Source organism: Mauremys mutica, chromosome 6 (genome assembly GCF_020497125.1).
Source record: "Mauremys mutica isolate MM-2020 ecotype Southern chromosome 6, ASM2049712v1, whole genome shotgun sequence".
NCBI classification, from domain to species: domain Eukaryota; kingdom Metazoa; phylum Chordata; order Testudines; family Geoemydidae; genus Mauremys; species Mauremys mutica.
The window spans coordinates 124,879,603-124,897,450 of record NC_059077.1 but is presented as its reverse complement, the minus strand read 5'-3'; the positions used below and the strand labels follow the sequence as shown (position 1 = coordinate 124,897,450).

The following is a 17,848-nucleotide window of genomic DNA, read 5'->3' as shown; positions in this document are numbered from 1 at the left end:
CTGGGCCATTGCACAATCCCCAGCCACGCCGCACAGCGCGCCCCGAGAGGGGGCAGGGGGCCAAGCAGATGATCCAGCACGAGTGGGGTGAGGACATGTGGTTGGGGGGAGGAAAAGCCTTGGGCTGCACTGGGGGAGTGCAGAGCAGGGGTGACACCCCAGAAACCTGCAGCAAAGGGATGGGCAGGTGGGGTGGGTGGACAGAAGAGGCAGCAGGACTAAAATCTAAAAGGGGAGTGTGGGGTCTAGTGGTCAGAGCGGGGGAGGGGGCAGGTTTGTGGTCAGAATTCCTGGGTTCTATCTCCAGCCCTGGGAGGGGAGTGGGAGCCAGTGGTTAGCGTGTGTGTCGGGGGGGAGCCAGGACTCCTGGGTTCTCTCCCTGGCTCTGACTGTCTCTTGTGCAATCCCTCGGCAGTTACCCAACTCGCCAGCGTGTGGGAGCGAGGGGCTGGGGCCGAGTTGCGACATGGCCCAGAGTCTCATACTGCCCCTTTGTTACCCAACCCAGGGCAGGGTGGGGGATGGCCTGGGAGACCCGCAAAGAAAGGCGCTTCTGGTGGTTTTGTGTGTGGGTCACGCTGCCCCCTGCTGGATAGACCCCTCTAGGTCAGAACCAGTCTCAGCCCGGGTCAGACCCTGGGAGCCCAGCCCCTTCTGTCACCACGGCCATGTCTATTGGTCTCCTGGAAAGGTCCATTCTCATGGGTAGCTGTCCAGTGGCAGTGAGTTCCACAGGCCTCGGCACATGCTGTGTGGGGCAGGAGGTCCTTGTGTTGGGAGCAGTGGGAGTGAACTGTGTGTGGTTGTGTCTCTGAGCACAATTGTGAATATTCTGGTGCGTGATTGTGAGCGTGGCTGGGGGTATGATAGTTTCTCTCTTTGGGGGTTGGGCTAGCATGCCCCTCTGGGTGTGTTGTGTTTGAGTGTTCTTGGGATTGTGTGAGTGCCTTTGTGCGTCAATGTGTGTGTGTGTGTGTGTGTGTGACTTGCTGCAGGATACAAAATCCTGCAAAGCCACCACACACACACACACACACACACACACACACACACACACGAGAGATCAGGGCTCAGCCCCACCAGCAGGGGGCAGCAGGGACACACACGTCTCTCCTGGGCCAGCTTGGACAATTTCCCATCACGACCCGGCACAGTGCTGGTGCCCCCACACGGGGGTGGGCAGTGACCGGGCAGGGGGGGCAGATGTGCTGGATTCAGAAGGAAGCACTTTGGGAAAATCAGTCACGGCCCTTAGCAGAGCTGGGACACAGACCCAGTGACCCCTGCACCACCCTGGGAGGGGAGTGGGGTCTAGTGTTCAGAGCAGGGAGGGGGCTGGGCACCAGGACCCCTGGGTTTTATCGCTGGCTCTGGGAGTGGAGGGGGTCTAGAGCAGGGGGACTGGGAGCCAGGACTCCTGGGTTCCATAGGGGAGACTGTTTTTTCCTGGGCTTCCCTCCCTAGAGATCCCAGCCCAGCCCCCTAGTGGAGAGTGAGTGGGAGCAGGGGAAGTTGCTCTCCCACTTCAGAAACATGATTCTAACCCCTCCCCCAGGGGCTGGGACATCATGGAACACCCCCCTCCCCCCAGACAAACAGTAGAGGCCCCGCCCCACCAGAGAAGGGGGGGTCTAGTTGCACCCACAACAATCCCACTCATGGTTGCAAAGAAACCCCCACATCCCCACAAACCACTGCTAGGACAGGATCTGCTGCTCCCACCTGTTTCCTTATCACCATGAGCTGCTCCCGGCCAGTCACCACACCCCATTCACACGCCCTTGGTCACTATGTAGCTCAGTGACAATCACTGCCCCGAAGTGACACCGGTGCAGGCACCCACAGCACGAACTCCCCACACCGGATTCTGTCCACACGCAGAGAATTCTCTCCGCCAGGCTCCTTCCGTTCCTCTCGCTGCTCTCCGTCCTGCCGCCAGCCACTGCTCATCTGCATAGCCCCGCCCATGGACACGTGACTCCTTCTCCCCTTTTAGTCTCCAGGGAATGAGTCGCCTGCAGAGAGTGAACACGTCAGCGTACGTCACAGCTGCCGGGCGGGGATTGTCTGTGAGCCCCGCGCTGGGGGCGGGGCTTCAGGAGGAGACCCAGCCCCATAGACAGCCTGGGGCAGGGAGCTATTGGGGGAAGGGATGAGGGGATGGGGGGAGAAGGGGGGAGGGAGAGACCCACCCCCATAGACCTGCAGGGGCAGGGGATCTTGGGGTCAGGAGGGGAGAAGGGGGGTTGGCAGAGACCCAGCCTGGGGTGCAGGAGAAATGGGGTGGGGTGGAGGGAGACATGTCGGGTGGGGGTGGGGTGTGTGAAATGTTGGTCCAGGGAAACTGAGTCACTCCCAGGACATCGTGTGCAGGGGGGAGCACAGGGGCAGGGAGAGAGCCCCAGCCCCAGCCCCAGCGAGATATTGGGGGCAGGGGAGGGGATGGAGGGGGGAGAGACCCAGCCCCATAGACCCCCCAGAGGCAGGAACTGAGGGGAGAAGGGGGGAGGGAGGGATCCAGCCCTATAGACCTGTAGGGGGAGGGAGATATTGGGGGCAGGAGGGGAGAAGGGGGGTTGGCAGAGACCCAGCCCGGGGTGCAGGGAAATGGGGGGGGGGTTGGAAGGAACTGGGGACGAGAAGAGACACATGGGGGGCAGGGGCGGCTCTAGCAATTTTGCTGCCCCAAGCACGGCGGCACGCCGCAGGGGGCGCTCTGGCGGTCGCTGCTCCCTTGCCTCTGGTGGACCTCCTCCTCCACTCTACAGCCCTAGCCCCACTCCCCTCCCAGGAGTCCTGGCCCCCAGCCCTGCCCTCCCCTCCCCCGTATTTCCATATGGCTCCATCCAACAGCTGCCCCCCTCCCCGAGTGGGGGGAGAAGCAGGCAGAGGGGGGGGCGCTGGGGGCGCGGCGCTGCGGCGGGGGGGGGGCCAGGCCGGGACCCCGGGACACGCGAGTTCGCATCAGGAGCCGGAGGGGGCGGGGCCGGGGCTCTCTGGGGGCGGGGGCGGGGATGAGGAGTTGCGTTGGGGGGGAGGTGTCAGGTTGACCCAGGGACCCGCCCTCACCCGGGCTGGAGAGGACGGAGGCGCCCCGGGGCAGGCTGGGAGTTGTAGTTCCTGGCTCTTCCCAGAGCGGAAGTGACGAGACGGTTACTCAGGCAACGCGCCCCCTCCCGGTGCACTCTGGGAAGCGTAGTTCTCTCTCTCTCTCACTCACACTCGGCCTCTATTGGAGGAGGGGCCGTTGCTCATCACTTCGCCGCGCCCCTCCCCGCTCCCTGATTGGCGGAGAGAGCGCGGGACAGAGACTCGGCGTGTGGGAGGAGGCCCCAGTTCCCTCGGCCCGAGGCTTCACTGCCGACCCCCGGGCGCGCGCGGCCGTTGGGATTCGAATCCCGCGTGGGAGCCGGGCTGGGGGGGGGCGCAGGGCAGAGGCAGCGCGGAGCGAAAGGGCTTCACCCCCCCCCCAGCTGGGCCTGGGGGGGCAGCAGCGGGGGAGGGGGGGGCTGAGCTGCCTGGGAGCAGCCCCACAAGCGGCAGCCTGGGGCCGTGGGGCCCCTCAGCCCCCCCCCCAACCTGCCCCCGCAGTGTCCCCCCCCGTGACCCTCCCGTAAGTTTGCTGCAAAAAGCTCTAGCCCTCTCATCGAAGTTGTTTTATTTTGTCACCAAAACAGGGCAGTTTTGTCACCAGACGTGGCATTGCAGTGTGTACACCAGCCACAAGCTACCGACCGAGAGAGCGTTGTGTGTTTTTCACACACCTGAGCAATATAATTCTGCTAAAACAACTTTGTAGTGCAGACCTGGCCAAAGATTGACTCACACACAGCTTGCAAGGAAAACCTCACCTGCTCCTCTGCTTTGGAGAATCCAAACACAAGCAAAGCTTGTCAGGCCCTGGTGGCAATGGCAGGGAGTCAGGTGTGGGCAAACAGTGTGTTACAGCTACCTACAGGCACCATGGCTTAGCTGGCTAAAGCTTCTGTTTTGTAAACAGGAGATCCTGGGTTCAACTCCCAGTGGTGCCTTGTTGACTGGTTGTTGAGGCACCTAGTATTGGCTACTGTCAGAAGACAAGGTTCAGAGCTAGATGGGCCTTTGGTCTAGCCCAGTGTCATTTTTCTTATGGTTTAAGATAAGGCACTGATAACAGAGTTACTGAACGTTTGGGAGTTAGGAGCGGGTAGGTCAGTGGTCCAGTCCCCACACAGATGACCCCCTCCCTCTGGGACAGGGGCAGGTCTGAGCTCTCACCCAAATGCTCATTGTGGCTGCCAGAATCTGTGAGCAGCTTGTTTAGTTTACAGCAAAGGTTGAGTCCTGCTTTGTGCACTGTGTGTGAGAATGAAAATCCTAAACAGCCCTTTGAAATAACGAAAGCAGCAGGATGTGTTATTGTCCCTGCCCCAAAGCAGACAGACCAATGGAGAAATGCCATCGAGTCCAAGGTAACACTCCACTGCCATTTTACCTTTTTTGCTGGCTAAACTCCTCCTTATCTGCCCAGCCCAGGCTGTCCTCTGCCTCAGCTGCTGCTCCCGGTCTGCTCTAGAGTCAAACGCGCAGGGCCCCCAGGGGAACAGAGGCTGGGACAGGGCAGCAGCCTGGGTTGGGCTGGGAAGATGCTGGGAGTTCTCGTTCCCTGAGAACTGGCCCAGCTCCCTTCTCAACAGCAAACAAATCAATTCCATGTCCCCTCCCCAGAAAAACCAGCCTGGAGCCAAGGGCAGCAGGGGACGATTCCCTGCAGTTCCCACCGAGGCAAGAGAGAAGCCAGGGCATTCTAGCAGAGCTTATGGAACTGATGTGGGGAAACCAGCCTTTAATAACAGGCAGTTCCAGTTTAAGCTAAGTGTTTTTAACAATTTCTACAACATTAAATAACCCTCCAATCGTAGTGTCACCATTGCTTCAGCCTTATAGGTTCCTAAGTGCACAACTAAACATCTCTTCAAATCCAAGGGAGTGGAGATCAGTCAATGTTCAGAGTCATCCCATATAAAAGAACCATGTTGTCGTACATACTGGCCCCATCATGTGGCCATCACCTTTCCCTCCTCTCTGTTAAAAGTTTTAGTATTTTGCACAGAATCTTTCTTCCCTCAGGAAAGTCCTGGGAACCAGGGCTGCCAGCCAGACAAACACCTTTAAGAGGCGGCGTAATCTGTCAAAAAATGATCTCCCTCCTTCAGTTCAGTGACACCCTGAAATGTTACTTATCAGGGCAGAGCCGGAGGATTGAAAGCAGCTACATGAAACCCCTGTGTAGCTAACAGGAATGAACACAAACACTCCCTTGTATCTGAAGAGATGTTTAGTTTTACCCTTCGTAAACTACAAGACTAAAGGGAAAGGCAGTGGTACCAGATATAAAGAGTGAAACACGAGACAATTATCATAGTTATGCCCATAGTGACTGCAAATTATTTCTAAATTCTTCTTATTATCATCAGTGTATTATTTTCTCTGGAGTCTAGACATTGACTAGACCTTGACCAAGAAATTTAGATCTTGATAAAATAATCGACTATCCCTGGTTAAGGCAATGGACTTGATACCCACTGGGGTGTCCCTACACAGGTTCAAGTACTAACAACAGAGGCTTCCTTTTAGCCATAGATTTTAATCAGGGCAATAAATTGATACGAACTCCTGTAAAATCATTTTCCAGCCCGACTCCTTCACCCACATTCGTTAGGGCATTGGGCCACCATGTGAACATTTCATTTCCCTCCTCAATTTCACACAGAGACACAATTTCCTTTGCACAGATCCATGAACAGCAAAACCTCCCTGTGTCTCTTGCTGAGCCAGGGCATTCGATTCCATTGAAATCTTCTCTCCTGCAATGGCAATGGTCAGACAGAGGGGACGTGGCCACCTTCACCTCTGACAGTGAGATATTGGCTCAGCTCTTTCTTTATGCTACTGCTGTTAGTCCATGAAACATAAGGGATGGAATGCAAGGCTGAGTTCAACCCCCTGAAACATTTCAGTGCCCAGAGAAATCCTGACCCCGGCTGTTGGAATGATATGGTGGAGATTCGAATAGGAAAGGGACTGTCTGAATTGTCAGTGTGGGGAATGAACAACAATCTACAGCAATGTCATTAACCACAAACACACTCTCATCCTGCTCCAGCTGGAAGGGAAATGGGCAGGAACTCTTGCTGTTCAGCCATGGACACACTTACACTAATGTGTTGGGGGAGCTGGTCTGAGCAATTTGAAGTGACAATTCTGTGAGAACAGAATCATGGTGTAGTGAAATAACTGTACATTAAGTACTTGTAGCTGAGTGGTTAAGGTGATAGACTAAAAATCCATTGGGGTCTCCCCACACAGGTTTGAATCCTGCCAACTATGGAGGTGTTAGTATGTTGCTAGTACCTGAGTGTCCACAGAGCCAGATCTGGTCTCACTGTGAGGCTGGCTACGCTTAAAATGCTGCTATGACACTGCTCTAGCACTGTGGAGTAGACAGTTGCTACAGTGAGTGGAGGGGTTTTCCATCCCTGTAATAGCTACATTGACAGAACAATCTTTCCTTTCATTTAGCACTATCTAACCACGGCTTAGGTCAGCTTAATTATACTGGTTTTGGGGTTTTTCACACCCTGAAAGACCATCATGCTCTACCAACTGAGCTAGCTAGATTTAAAGTCAGTCAACTGCCCAGTCGCAGTGTAGAAGGAGCCTGAGGGTGTTTATTTGTGAGCTGAGGTTCCCTGTCTGACATTTGCCTTCTTTCCTGGTCCGTTATGTCTCCAGCGAGCAAACCGGACCTGTCACAAGGCTGGTTAGATGCTGCTTTCTAGCCCAGAGAGCTGGGGTTGATTTAACATGCTGTCGCCATCAGCTGGTCAGAGTAACTAGGGTGGGAGGGTGGAATTTAGGATTCTCCCACCAAGGGGAGGTGCTGTTGGACTCATCTAGTGGGGGAGAGTCTGAGTCTGAGTTCCCCCCACGCCACACAAACATTTTCACAGGGAATCAGGTCCCCTGTGGAAAAACTCAAAAGAAGCCCAGGCCCAGGAGTGTCAGAGAAGGGAATCACTGTTTGCCTTAAGAGGTGGTTGAGGGAAACCTGCAGGTCCTTAGATCCCTCCAGCGCCTGATAGAACCATTTGTGGGGAAGGTCTGGGGAAGCCGGGGAGGACAAGGAGATGGGAAAAGGGCTTGCAGCTGTTGTGCAATCCCCATGCTCCAGCAGAAGGGTCCAGGGGGCTCAGCACTCAGAACTCACAAGATGGCAAAGCTCAGAGCCCCGTTACACGGAGTCAGAATGTGATCAGCTCACACCCAGGGGGAGCAACACCCCTCCCTTGGTCTTTGTGCTAGAGCTCCTATCAGCTCAGTCCTTCCCGCAAGAGCGGGCTGCTGAGAGGGTTGCAATGGGGTAAATGAAGGCAGAGGAGGATTGTTCCTCATGGGGTTTTCTTTGTGTTGCTCTGTGATCCTGCTGGAGGAAGCATGATTTGAGTTTGTTTCAGTGACTTGGGCTGGGCTCAGGTTGTGACCCTGAGCACAGGGGTTCCTGCACTCTCTGCTCTTAGCCCCTCAGGGAGTGGACAATGGAACAGTTTCAGAAAGTGGATAGAAAGTAGCCTAAGAAAGTGTAGCATAAGTGAGAAGAAAAGCAATATCTTCATTTCCCTGGTAGTCTACTGGTTAGGATTTGGTACCTTCACTGCCAAGGCCTGGGTTCAATTCCCAGTCAGAGAAAAGTGACCTTAAACCAAGAAAGTTTTGTTTTTCCTTCGCTTGCAATGTAAATAAATCCATGTTATTTTCCTGATTCCCCCATCTTCCCAGTGTCTCCATGGTAGGGCTGGCTCCAGGCAGCAGCGCAGCAAGCAGGTGGCTGGGGTGGCCAATGGAAAGGGGAGGCTTCAGCGGCAATTCAGCCCTCTCAGTCCCTCTCAGAGGGAAGGACTTGCCACCAAACTGGCAGCGGTAGAGCTGCCATTGACTGCAGCTTTTTTATTTTATTTTTCTGCTTGGGGTGGCGAAAACACTGGATCTGGCCCTGCTCCATGAAAGACAATTTGTTAAATCCCAGATGAGTGCAGTTCTATCAGTTCTCAGCCTGAGTCCTTAGGTCTTAATCCTGAGGATATTGTCCCATCATGGGGCCATTTCCCACCTCTTTCCTAGGGAAGCACAATTTTCCTTGCACAGACACAGGAACAGCAAGATCCTTCTCTGTCCCTTGTGCAAAGCAGGGGGCCAAATTCCATGGAAACAATGGACAAGCCGGGGGCCCTGGGCACATCCAGCCCTGGCTGTGAGATGTTCCCTCCCCTCTTTCTTTATGCCCCTGTTGTTATTTCATGGATTGTCTGGGATGGGGGAAAAGCTGAGTTCACTCCAGGCCATGGAAACAGTGACCCAATTGCACCGCAGTGAATGTGCTGGGGAAAGCTGGACTTCACAGGCAGACTTCACAGGCAGGTGGAAAAAGCAGATCCTAGAAACACCTGGAGCTTCCCACACCACTGCTGCCACCAGGGTCAGATGTTGAGTGACTCACAGCGCCCCTCCCCTCCCATTACCTTCCAGCAGGGGGTGGCAGCACCCCTCACCCAATGCAGGGGAGAGGCCTGATTGTATCTCTGCACCCTGAGTCCAGGGCACCCACACTCTCTGCCCCACACATCAAATCTGGCCCTGCTGAAAAGTGACTCTAAGAACCAGCAATCTCCAGGACAGCAGGTTTGGCCTCAGAGCAGGGAATGTGTCCCCCATGCTGCTCTTAGGCCACTGGATGCTCTGGAAACAAGAGGGCTCTGAGTGTAACCCAGGGGTCAGCAACCTTTCAGAAGTGCTGTGCCGAGTCTTCATTTATTCACTCCAATTCAAGGTTCCGCATGCCAGTAATACATTTTAATGTTTTTAGAAGGTCTCTTTCTATAAGTCTATAATATATAACCAACTATTGTTGTATGTAAAGTAAATAAGGTTTTTTAAAATGTTTAAGAAGCTTCATTTAAAATTAAATTAAAATGCAGAGCCCCCAAGACTGGTGGCCAGGACCTGGGCAGTGTGAGTGCCACTGAAAATCAGCTCATGTGCCACCTTCGTCACATGCGCCATAGATTGCCTACCACTGGTGTAACCCATAGCAAGCAAAGACCATGTGGGGATGTAGCTCAGTGGTAGAGTACATGCTTTGCATGTATGAGGTCCTGGGTTCAATCCCCAGCATCTCCAGGTTGATTTTTTCACCCTGCTGCTTTGCTCATGCCCGGAGGGGATGTGGCCCAGCAATCTCCCTGCAGGAGTTTCAATCCTGCTCAGTGAGGGGCAAGTGCCAATTGCATGGAAGGTCTGGGGGGGGGTTCTGCTCCTAAGTCACCTCGGTACATGTAAGGGTATGGCTACACTGGCGATTTGCAGTGCTGGAAAACCTCCACCAGCGCTGCAATTAGTAAGTGGCCACACCTGCAAGGCACTTCCAGCGCTGCAACTCCCTGGCTGCAGCGCTGGCCGTACACCTCACTCGGCATGGGGAATAAGGATTCCAGCGCTGGTTCTGCAGCGCTGGTCATCAAGTGTGGCCACACACCAGCGCTGTGATTGTCCTCCAGGGTATAAGGATGTATCCCAGAATGCCTGTTCAGCCACTCTGCTCATCAGTTCACAGACTCTACTTCCCTGGCCTCAGGTGACCCGCCCTTTAAATGCCCCGGGAATTTTAAAAATCCCCTTCCTGTTTGCTCAGCCAGGTATGGAATGCAATCAGTGAATCTTTACAGGTGACCATGCCTCCACGTGGCAAACGAGCCCCAGCATGGAGCAATGGCGAGCTGATGGACCTCATCAGTGTTTGGGGGGAGGAATCTGTGCAGGCACAGCTGCGCTCTAGCCGTAAGAATTATGATACCTTTGCCCAGGTATCGAGAGCCATGCTGGAAAGGGGCCATGAGCGTGATGCGCTGCAGTGCAGGGTAAAAGTAAAGGAGCTCCGGAGTGCCTATTGCAAAGCACGTGAGGGGAACCGCAGATCCGGCAGTGCCCCCACAACCTGCCGGTTTTACAAGGAGCTGGATGCGATTTATGGGGGTGACCCCTCTGTAAATCCAAGGACCACGATGGACAGTTCAGAGACGGTAGAGGAGGGGGAGGCAGACAGTGAGGCTACTGTGGTGGGGGAAGACACCCCGGAGGAGGCATGCAGTCAGGAGCTCTTCTCAAGCCAGGAGGAAGCTAGCCAGTCGCAGCCCCTGGAACTTGGTGCAGAAGAATCACAGGAGCAGGTCCCAGGTAAGCAGCTTTTATTGCAATGCAAAGGTTTTGGGAGAGGAGGGGGGATGGTATGGCTGCATGCCTGCATGCCTAGACATGGAATATCCCATTGATGTGGTCTATCACGTCGCAGTAATCTGCCTCTGTAATCTCTTCAAAAGTTTCTGCAAGAGCATAGGCAATTCGCGTGACCAAATTTAAAGGGAGAGCCATTGTGGTCCCTGTCCCATTCAGGCTAACGCGTCCGCGCCACTGTTCCAGGAGGGGTGGGGGAACCATGCTTGCACAGAGGCACGCTGCATAAGGACCCGGGCGGAATCTGCATTGTTGTAGGAGACCCTCCCTTGCTTCTTTGGTAACCCGCAGAAGGGAGATATCTTCAAGTATTAACTCCTGTGGGAAATGGAGGGAGTGTTTCAGTGCTGGTTTCCCCAACTGCATACCGCAGCAGGCAGGAACCCCAGGGTTAATTCCTGAGGGACATGGCAGTGCTGCGTTTAACACAGCCCAAAAACAGGCAGTCTAGCCATGAAGCAAGAAGCACCCTGCTCGAGCAGACCGCAGCAGGCAGGAACCCCAGGGTTAATTACCATTACCATTTCTGGGAGGCTGTGAATTCTCTAGCAGTTGCTGAAATGTCTGAGGAATGCTTGTGTGAGACTTCAGATTATACACAATGCAAGCTCTCTTAAAATGTATCATTTGCTGTATTTTTATAGTGACCTTGAGTAGTCCTGGGCCGGTCTTATCAGTGACTGAAAGAAAGCTTCAGAACCTGAGAAGGAAACCTAACCGAAGCAAAGAAGATTTGGTCAAGGCAGTTATGAACCAGTGTGCAGCAGAGAATAAAAATGCCCAGAAATGGAGAGAAAAGATGCAGCACTGGAGGGAAACAGAAAGCAGGAGAAAGGCGTTGACGCAGAAGAAAACCACGAGGCAGCTTATAAACCTCATTGCGCACCAAACAGACTGTATGCAGTCACTGGTAGCAATGCAGGCAGAGCACTACCGTGCAAAACCCCCACCCTCCCAAACCTCTTTCCCCTATGCACCAATGTCAGCTCCAAGTCCCGTTCCCCAGCATCCAGGTTCTTACCTACACCATCACCAGCTGCCCCCGACACCTGTACGGTCACCTATGAACCCAGAGAACTACGACCCTTACCCTCTGCACTCAAGCCCCATCACCATGCAACAGTACAATCCTGAGGTGCACAGCACTCCTGGCAGTACATATGCAAAACTATGAATGTACAGTTCAACAACCAACCCCCCTGCCCGTGTACTTCCTTCTCTTTAAATAAATGATTTCTTTGATTATGAAACAGTTTTTATTACTACATAAAGTGAAAGATAACAAACCCCAATGAAAACAGAGGTAACAAACATCAAGGAAAACACAGGCACTTAAAAGCACTGTAACCAGTGCACGTCACTCCTGGTCAAGGCAAAAAAAAATTACTGTTGGCTTTCTGCCTCAAATTCCTCCCTCAAGGCATCCCTAATCCTTGTTGCCCTGTGGTGGGCGTTTCTAGTAGCCCTGCTGTCTGGCTGTGCAAATTCAGCCTCCAGGACTTGCACCTCATTGTTCCATGCCTGGCTGAATGTTTCACCCTTCCCTTCACAAATATTATGGAGGGTACAGCACGCGGATACAACCGCAGGGATGCTGCTTTCCCCCAAGTCTAGCTTCCCATAAAGCGCCCGCCAGCGCCCCTTTAAACGGCCAAAAGCACACTCCACAGTCATTCGGCATCGGCTCAGCCTGTAGTTGAAACGGTCCTGGCTCCTGTCCAGCTTCCCTGTATAGGGTTTCATGAGCCAAGGCATTAATGGGTAAGCGGGGTCCCCAAGGATCACAATGGGCATTTCAACGTCCCCTACTGTGATCTTTCGGTCTGGGAAAAATGTACCTTCCTGCATCTTCCTGAACAGGCCACTGTTCCGAAAGATGCGTGCATCATGCACTTTTCCAGGCCAGCCTGTGTAAATATCAGTGAAACGCCCACGGTGATCCACAAGCGCCTGGAGAACCATAGAGAAATACCCCTTAGAAAGAAAAAAAAAATAAGAAAGAATTGGAGATATACCAATCTCCTAGAACTGGAAGGGACCTTGAAAGGTCATCAAGTCCAGCCCCCTGCCTTCACTAGCAGGACCAATTTTTGCCCCAGATCCCTAAGTAGCCCCCTCAAGGATTGAACTCACAACCCTGGGTTTAGCAGGCCAATGCTCAAACCACTGAGCTATCCCTTCCCCCACCATCACCCCTCCTTGCAATTAATGTACTCATAGGCTAGGTGGGGTGGTGCCAGAATAGGAATATGCGTCCCATCTATTGCCCCTCCACAGTTAGGGAAACCCATTTCTGCAAAGCCATCCACAATGTCCTGCACGTTCCCCACAGTCACGGTTCTCCTTAGCAGGATGCGATTAATGGCCCTGCAAACTTGCATCAACACGATTCCAACGGTCGACTTTCCCACTCCAAACTGGTTCCCGACCGACCGGTAGTTGTCTGGAGTTGCCAGCTTCCAGATTGCAATAGCCACCCGCTTTTCCACCGTCAGGGCAGCTCTCAATCTTGTGTCCTTGCGCCGCAGGGTGGGGGCAACAGAGCCAGACGTGTACCCAGAAGCCTCCTACTGCAAGACAAACCCAAGAAAGAAACCAACAGGACTCCACTGGCCATCACATACAGTCCCCAGCTAAAACCCCTCCAGCGCATCATCAGGGATCTACAACCCATCCTGGAGAATGATCCCACACTTTCACAGGCCTTGGGTGGCAGGCCAGTCCTCGCCCACAGACAACCTGCCAACCTGAAGCATATTCTCACCAGTAACTGCACCCTGCACCATAGTAACTGTAGCTCAGGAACCAATCCATGCAACAAACCTCGATGCCAACTCTGCCCACATATCTACACCAGCGACACCATCACAGGACCTAACCAGATCAGCCACACCATCACCGGTTCATTCACCTGCACGTCCACCAATGTAATATATGCCATCATATGCCAGCAATGCCCCTCTGCTATGTACATCGGCCAAACTGGACAGTCTCTAAGGAAAAGGATAAATGGACACAAATCAGATATTAGGAATGGCAATATACAAAAACCTGTAGGAGAACACTTCAACCTCCCTGGCCACACAATAGCAGACCTTAAGGTGGCTGTCCTCCAGCAAAAAAACTTCAGGACCAGACTTCAAAGAGAAACTGCTGAGCTCCAGTTCATCTGCAAATTTGACACCATCAGCTCAGGATTAAACAAAGACTGTGAATGGCTTGCCAACTACAGAACCAGTTTCTCCTCTCTTGGTTTTCACTCAACTGCTAGAACAGGGCCTCATCCTCCCTGATTGAACTAACCTCGTTATCTCTAGCTTGCTTCTTGCTTGCATATATAAACCTGCCCCTGGAAATTTCCACCACTTGCATCTGAAGAAGTGGGTATTCACCCACGAAAGCTCATGCTGCAAAACGTCTGTTAGTCTATAAGGTGCCACAGGATTCTTTGCTGCTTTTACAGTCCCATGAAAGTGGCTTTTCTCATACGAAAGTTCTGCAGCCACTGCTCGTCATCCCAGACTTCCATGACAATGTGATCCCACCACTCACTGCTTGTCTCACGAGCCCAAAAGCGGCGTTCCACGGTGCTGAGCATTTCCGTTACCGCCACAAGCAATTTCATGTCACCCGCTTTAGGCAAATCCATATCATCATCGGAATCCTCACTGTCACTTGTGAGCTGAAGGAATAGCTCAACTGCCAAACGTGATGTGCTGGCGACAGTCAGCAGCAAATTCCTCAGCAGCTCAGGCTCCATTTCACAGCGTGCTGCACTCACAATGGCAAGAAACGTGGACGGCGAAAGTGTGACTGCTGGGAAGTGAAGCGATGCACCACGGGGCGTTGGAACAGGAAGCGGAATGACCCACACACTTCCTTCCCCTTCCCACAATACTCAGCGCCAAAACGGGATGAGGTGCTCTGTGGGATAGCTGCCCACAATGCACCTCTCAGTACAGCGCTGGAAATGCTGCCAATGTGGCCACACTGCAGCGCTGGCCCTGCACAGCTGGACGACCAGCGCTGCAAACTACCAGCGCTGCAACTCGCCAGTGTAGCCATACCCTAAGATTCCCACCAGCTGTGCTGCTTGGGACAATGGTAGATGAGAAGGGCGAATCCTCCAGCACTGGAGGGAAAGGTCCCATCTGCACAGACTGAGAGGCCAGGAAACACAGGGGCAGTCAGTGCTCAGAGAGGAGGGAGGTCAGTGATTTACACCCACTAGGGGACACTGTCTTTTTGAGGCGAGTGCAGCTGGCTTGGGATGGTGCTGACGATGGATAGAAAAAAGGCTGGAGTCAATGACAGACGAGACCACAGAAGGGGAAGGGGAATGGCAGCCCTACAGAAGGCCCTGGGTGTTCAGATGCCCCAGTTATTGCACCCTGGCCTGTCGTAGAGAGAGAAAAGCCACCGAGGGACCCAGCCCCCCTACAGTGATCCCATGGACAAGAACCTGGCTGGGAGTGGGGTGAAAGCTCCCTGTGTCAAAGGGGAGCTGAAATCCCTCAGTGTCCTGGAGTTTAAGCAATGGAAGCTTCAAACCCTGCAGGGGTGTGGGCTGAGGTGCATCAGCAGAAGGTTGGGCTGGACAGGGGCGGCAGGTTTGTATAATTTTTGGTGGTGCCCAGTATGGGACCAAGTCCTGCCCCACCTCACCCCCACACAGGGCCAGCTTTAGGCCGATTCTCCCGATTCCCCTGAATCGGTCCCCACGCCTGAGAGGGCCCCGTGCCCAAGCCCTGGTACTGTGTACCAGCAAGAGCCGGTTCACCACACTGGGGTGGCCCGGCTTCCCCAGGGGGCGATTTAAAGGGCCTGGGGCTCCCAGCAGGGGCTGGGATAGGGCTGGGGTAGGGCTGCGGGGAGCTATTTAAAAAGTCCAGGGTTCCCATTGCTTCTACCGCCCCGGCCCTTTAAATAGCCCCCAGAGCCCTGCAGCTTCCCCAGGGCTCCCTCAGCTATTTACAGGGCCGGGGCGGTGGAAGCAGGGGAGCCCCGGGCCATTTAAATAGCCCCCAAGCCCCAGGCTGCTGCTGCTACCCCGGTGCTGAGGGGGGGGGCACTTACCGTACAGGGTGGGCTGTACCCCCTGTACCCACACTCCCTGCCCTGCCTGCACCAGCCCCTGCCTCCAGCCAGCCCCACACCCCCTGCCCACAGCCAGCCCATCTCCAGCCAGCCCTGCACCCCCTGCCCTGCCTCCAGCCCCTCACCCCCTGCCCTGCCCGCACCAGCCCCTGCCTCCAGCCAGCTCCACACCCCCTGCCCACAGCCAGCCCCTGCTGCACACCCTGCCTGCACCAGCCCCACACCCGCTGCAGCCAGCCCTGCACCCTGTCTCCAGCCAACCCCTGTCATACCCCCTGCGGCCCTGCCTGAAGCCAGCCAGCTCCCACACCCCCCTGCCCGCACCAGCCCTACACCACCGACCCTGCACCTCCTGCCCTGCCTGCAGCCAGCCCCGCACCTCCTGCCCTGTCTCCAGCCAACCCCTGCTGCACCCCCCCGCCTGAAGCCAGCCAGTCCCACACACCCCGTCTCCAGCCAGCCCTGAACCCCTTGCCCTGCCTGCAGCCAGACCCTACCTCCAGCCAGCCCCTGCCCTGCCTCCAGCCAGCCCCATGTCCACTGATGCCTGCAGTTCCCAGGGCAGTAAGCCTGCTCACCTGTTTCAATGAGGGGGGCAGGGAGCAGCTGGGACCCACACATGTGCACACCGTAGGGTGACCAGACAGCAAGTGTGAAAAATCGGGATGGGGGTGGGGGTTATTAGGACCCTATATAAGAAAAAGTCCCAAAAATTGGGACATTCCCTATAAAATCAGGACATCTGGTCACACTAGCACACCCCCAGGGAGTGGCAGGGACCCACACATGTAAAACGGAATTCGTTTCTAGTTCAGGCCCATCTTTTTAAAAAAGAACTTTAGGTAGGGTTAACATACATCCGTATTTTCCTGGACATGTCAGGCTTTTTGGTTCTTAAATCACTGTCTGAGAGGAATTTTTAAAATTTAAAAATTTAAAAATTCCTCCTGGGAAAATACGGACGCATGATAACGCTATTGGTACAAAAAATACATACTGTGGCACATCCCTTAAATCAGAACTTTTTATAGGGAACCGGTTCCTAAGGAATGAAAGCCTTTTTTATATATACATATATATATATATCTATATAAATTTTTAGTTATCCCTGCCGGGGCCCGACTGAAAATGACTGCCCAGAGTTCGAGAACTGTCCCTGTTCTCATTGGACAGATAGGGAGACGCCTGAAGTACAAAGAAGGGAAGTGACCTTCCCAAGGGCCTACACAGCAAGGTGGTGGCAGAGCCAGAAAGAGAAGCCAACAGTCCTGACTCCTGTTCTAATGGACAAAAAAAAAACAGAGAAAGGGATAGAGCCCAGGAATCGAGATGGTGGGGAAATTTCATTGAAACCATTTCTGTCAGAAAATCCCCTTCAGACTAAACCAGTTTGTTTCTCGAAATCAAAACAAGTGGGATGAAATTTCTTTGCACAAATATTTTGTTGCAAAACAAAAGCATCTCCTGTTTGTCACAGTGTGGTTAAATTGTCTCCTCGCACACAAAGAGGAGACACTTAGATCTCAAACATTAGGTAAGATGCTTCAGACTGAGCTAAGTAATTGCTGCTCTTAACAATTTCAAAATAAAAAAATACAAATCAAATAGACTATTTCAGCTATTCTATTATGTCATAATCTGCTCGGAGTAAATGTGATAGGACACCTCATATTACACACTACTCCTAGTGACACTCTCCAATGGATCCCCACCCACCGTGAGGTAGGTAGGAGCGGATCATTATTATCCCTACTTGAAAGAGGAAGAAGCTAAGGCTGAGAAAGGAGAATTGACTTGTCTTAGGTCACACAGACAGCCAGTGGCAGAGTTGGGAATAGGTCCCAAGAGCCCTGATTTTCAAACTAACCATCGGATCTTGAATTTCAGACACTGAATGACCTGAATAAAGTGCTCTCAGATGAGCTCCAGACCAACAACAGTGCACAATAAATATTCAGCAAGTATTTGAGGAGAACTGCAATGTTAGAGAGAATCATGAACTGCTCAGAGACAATTAATGAAGAGAAGCAGCAAAATCCATCAAACATATGACTGGTTATGACTTATTTCCTTGGGCTTAAAAGAGAACAACAAGGACCTGAGTCTCCTCCCTGTCAATAACCCCCTGCTCAGCCAATCAGGGTAGAGACTGAGGACGGGAAGCTGAGGGTTCTCGCCCAAAGGATGGCCCAGGTCACTGGTTAGGGATCACTGCCTGAGCACTATTTCAGCCCCACACTTTCGGGTGGACCTCCCACAGTGGGAGCTGCAGAGCATTCCCCTGAGACACATATGCACACACCTCCTGGTGTTGGGAGGGGAACAGGAGAAAGGACAAAAGAAGCAAGAGACAAAGAGAAAGGAGGGAAGGATGGATGGAGGAAAAGGTGAAACCAAAAGGACAAACCCTAATGACCCCAGTGAT

General features: G+C 53.4%; 2 non-coding genes across 2 annotated transcripts; both read left to right on the top strand.

Annotated features, from left to right (window-relative positions):
• The first annotated feature begins 3,957 nt into the window (after positions 1–3,957).
• On the top strand, positions 3,958–4,031 carry TRNAT-UGU. Its single transcript has one exon. It is a non-coding gene; the product is annotated as a tRNA-Thr (tRNA).
• Positions 4,032–9,144: 5,113 nt separating this feature from the next.
• On the top strand, positions 9,145–9,216 carry TRNAA-UGC. Its single transcript has one exon. It is a non-coding gene; the product is annotated as a tRNA-Ala (tRNA).
• Positions 9,217–17,848: the final 8,632 nt, after the last annotated feature.